Source organism: Propithecus coquereli, unplaced genomic scaffold (assembly GCF_000956105.1).
Source record: "Propithecus coquereli isolate 6110/MARCELLA unplaced genomic scaffold, Pcoq_1.0 Scaffold79, whole genome shotgun sequence".
Lineage (NCBI taxonomy): Eukaryota > Metazoa > Chordata > Mammalia > Primates > Indriidae > Propithecus > Propithecus coquereli.
In genome coordinates, this window is record NW_012154062.1 from 2,718,090 (window position 1) to 2,722,822 (window position 4,733).

Here is a 4,733-nt window from a genome sequence, read left to right on the forward strand (position 1 = left end):
AATTCATAGTTTCCAATCTGGGTACACTCGGATTAACTTGAAAATAGAGACATTTTCTTTATCTCTACGATAATAAGCTATATAAGTCTAGTATCTTTCAAAGTACGTGATTCAGGCAAGATGATTCTTTTCCTCAGTAAATACTACTAGGAAAACTGAGATTTAGATTCAGCATAAGGAAACATTTCCCATAGTCACTGCTGCTGAGAGAGGGACCAGATGCCCACTAGAGCAAGGGTGGCTTACGTCAGAGAACAAAGTATTTCGAAAATCACCTTTAACTGAATTTACCCAAGACCCCCCCCCACCAAATGCTCAATGATGTCTCCAAAGTCATGGGCAAAATTGATTGAATACACATACAAATACGGAACATTCTGAGAGACAAGAGGGGAGGCCCTGGCTTTGTGCCTAATCTCACTCACTTTTCCTTCTCTGCCCACTTTTCTTTTGTGGATGTGAAGATTCCTCCCAAGGGTGGTTTCAGGGTGAGATTTTGAGGCAATGGATGAAGGAAGTCACTATGAGTAAACCATTTTATAAATGAAGGATATTTTAATAATTAACATGTCTAAAGACGTTTTTCAGGTCATTTTTTAAATTGCAACTGAAAGTTGTTCCAAGTCAAAATAATCTAAGATGATGAGAATGTTCTTTTTGTTAGTAATGATGAGGGGAAAAAAAGGGGTAAGAGAGAACTCCGCCTACGCTGGAAAATGTTTTAAAAGGTAAAAAAGTATAATTCCTGTTTTCGTCGCATCTGTTTGGGATGCCTAGGTCAGATCTGGGCATACCATACTGGTCTCTGAAACTTTCCAGAGTCAACGTGACAATAGACTAAACATGGCCATGAATGCATGGTGCTAAGATCCCATGGTACTGAAAGCCTTAAGAGAAAGCATGATTAGATACGTAGTGCTCAATGAATGGTGGAGACCCATAGGATTTGGGGTGGCAGCTCTCTGCAGCAAAAGGTGCCCAGATCTCTGCAAGGCAGGTGGCATGACTAGGGCAAATCAGGCAGGGACTCTGGGGTTCTCCTTCCCACCTTAGTGCATGACCTTAAACAAGCCACGTGTCTAGCTTCCATTTCTTACCTGCAACGTGAGATGTTCACAATCGCTGGAGCAGATTTGAGGACAAACTTGGTATCATCTCCATAGCTAATGTATTCAACGTTGTAAATTAAATATCAATCTGACATTGGGAGTGTCTGGAAATTTCCTAGTTTTCAATATTTGCATGGAGTTTGAAATGTCACACCGCTGTGAAAATGTCTTTCACGGTTTCCAGCGTCTAGCCAATCAGGGGAACAGCGACCCACTTGAATTGAGTAAGATAAAGACTTATTTTAAAATAGAAAAATATTGCCCCACAGAACTTGTGTCACTGTGAAGACTGAGAAATATCAGAGAACAGTTTCTTCAAGTTGCTTAATTGTGGTGGAAAAGGTTAAATAAAAGGGACAAATTGCCTAACACGCACTCGCCTCCAAAGCATAAAAGTCGCAGCCAGATGAGGCAACTGTCTACAACCACGAAGTCCTAAAATGAAAAAGTAAAGAAGTAAATGTCTACTGGAGTGAAATACTACAAAACATGCACATATACAAAGCAAATTCTGTGTAACTAGGAAATCAGAGAATTGCTTAGGCCAGTATGTAGCAAGAATTGGTAGCACAAACTTATCCATATGAGTAGTGAAAGTATAGAGGCCTAACAGTAAACGAACCTCATCATTTAGTTATCATTATTAACAATATGCTTTTTGGTATTGTGTTCTACAGTTTAAAAAAAAAAAGGTTTACACACATTGTCTCATTTGAGACTCAGCAAGTCTCTCAGATCGATAGAGTAGCCTTATCCTACGGAGACACCTGTCTCTACCTCCCATTCCAGGTGCCAATGGGAATGGCTACAAAAACCAACAGGAAGGTCCTAGACTCTGTGTGCATCATGAGGGCAGCTCACAGCCCCCCTTCCCACTTGCATTCCTGGATCTGGAAAGAAGCAACACAAAATCTCCAAATCCAAAGCTGTGTCAGTTGCAGACAGCCACTGAGGCACGAAGAAACTGGGTGTCTATCAACAGAAGGCCTGAGCAGATCCTGACCTGCTGGAGGCTGTCTGCTCTTTCGTGAAATATTGGGGCTGATAATACACCACCGAAGGTTGTGATAAGAACTGCAGCCATTCATTCATTCAACGTTTACTGAGCTCCTACTGTATGCAGGCCTAGGCCAGGCACCTGCAATGTGGCTTCCCGCCATCACAGGGGGACCACCACAGTTCTGGGCTGCAGGCCAGACCTTGGCATGTGAAGCCACCGTTTCACTTGGTCACAGCACCGGGCACCTGGACAGTTCCCCTGTAGCCTGTGATGGCATAGTGAAAAGAGTAACAGGAGGAGAATCAGGAGGCCTGAGCATTGGCACCACACAGCCACTACCTGGGCAAGAATGTGTCAGATGCCAGATCTGTCAAATGAAGGGGCTAGGACAGATAATATCTGGAGTCCCCTGGCCTTGTAAGTTACGGTAGCATCAAGATAGCATAACTATAACAACATAGATTTTGTAATAAATAAGCTTCGCCACTTCCTAGTTGTGTGAATTTGGACAAGTCACTAAACTTTTCTGAGCCCCAGTTTCCTCAGAGGTAAAGCGTGGATAATGGCTCCTTTCCGAGTGTTGAGGGGATTCCAGGAGGTCCCGCCATGAAGCCCTGGGCACGGCACTTGTGGTGCGATGGAGGTTGGCTTCCATCCCCTCACTGGGCTTCTTTGGTGGATGCCCTTGTGACAGTCCTGATTCGAGTTCTAGCAGGACTTTCAAATGGGGTATCCCACGGAGGACCCCCAGCGAGAGAGGAGATGGGGTTCTGCCACCCAGCAAGCCTTTAAGCAAGTCCTGTGAGTATCAGTGAACTTCACTTTCCTTAGGTCTAAGATGAAGATACTATTACCTGCCCTGGCTACCTCCTGAGGCTATTGTGAGCGCAAAAGAGGATGCACGTGGAACGTTTTATGACCCCTAAAGAGTCATTCAAATGCCAGTGTGAGGGGAGAGGAAGGGCTGAGCCTCTGTACTGTCCAGTGGCCTCCTGCCCACTCCTGGACAGTGGCTGTGCACTCCCCTAGACTGTCACTCATTCCCAGGTGGTGTTGGAGCAAATTCAGGGTGCAGGTGTCCCTAACCCACTTAAGAATTTTTTTTATGCTCAGCACATAACACTCGTGAGAGGGACACCCCTTCACAGTGTTAGCTGCAGAGGGAATTTATGTCTACACTGTCTTTCTTTCTACACAGGCAAGGAGGATAGTTAGGTATGGATGTATTTCCTTTGTGCTGTGCCTTTAACAAGCCAAGCACCTACGTACAGACATTTTTAGTGACTATTATGTTATAGAAAATGGGAGATACCTATTTATAACTGCAGTGTCAGAGGCTAAGAAGGATTCTTTTCCATTACTTTGTTTCTCTGATGCCTTGCTTTTCTGAGAGACAAATTGACAGTGTTTCTAACATGAAAAGTGTGTTCTAAGAAAACACATGGAAAGAGTCCCAAGTTTGTGCCTCCCTGATCTCCAAACCCTAATTCTGCCCATTTTTAATTTTTTTCCACCAGTCTGTGCTCTATGATTTCCTGGCAATGTGACGATGTATTCTCCATGCATCACCCTTGGAAAAAGTTACCTGCTACTTCTAAATGACTGATCCCAAAAATAATTAAGTAGGGACTGGAATGAAAGAACAGCTTGTGGGAAAGTGCAAAGGACGCCATCACATGTATTTCCTATCGTTAGTTCAAACTTTTAATTTCCTGTAGGTACGAAAAAGAAGGCAAACCTTCAGTCAGACAGCAGGGATGTAGACAGGTGGTCCGAAGGCTTTTGGAACCTTCAAAAAATGATGGCTGTCTCCTCACCTGTTTTCTTAGTCATCTTGGGCATGAAAATAGGCACCTGGGGAAGTAATTAGACTTCCGGGATGGCATGAAGAGAGCTACTCAGAAAAACGAACCTAGAGTTCAGACAGAATTGATTCATTTACTTGACTGCCTTCTGGTTTTTGAAACTTCCTCCAGTTATATGTTTAAAACTCAGTGGCAATTAGGTAATGATGACATAAATAGTGGTAAGGTGTATAAGGAAAATAGAGTGGCTAGGATTGCAGTCATGCAAAATTAAAGAAGTATGATGACATGTCTGTGTTAAACAATGAATCCCCATCACGCAGTGAGATTCTTACATTGGGTTCACACACCACACTACATGCATAGACTAAAAACTGGGAAAAAATGCAAAGCTATCAAAAGGTTTGCAAATATCCAGATATTTGCTGTCGTATAGGCAACTTAACTAATAACTTCTATGTACTCTTAGTGTAATAAAGATAAAGTAGAAATCACAAGGTGCTAGGCTACTGCAGAATTCTTTAAACTCTCAACTGCAAAACCAAACCAATGCCTTAAAAATGATATTTCCGCTTACTGACACCTGGGAAGTCAAATATATTGTACAAGAGCAGGAACTCTTTTCATCTCTCTCTAGATGACGTCTGAAGACATAGACTGATCCCCATTGAGAAGCATCAAATTATGGAGACCTAACTAGGTTATTGGTCTGGTCACACATCTTTTATTTATTTATTTATTTTTGAGACAAAGTCTCACTGTGTTGCCCGGGCTAGAGTGCCGTGGCGTCAGCCTAGCTCACAGCAACCTCAAACTCCT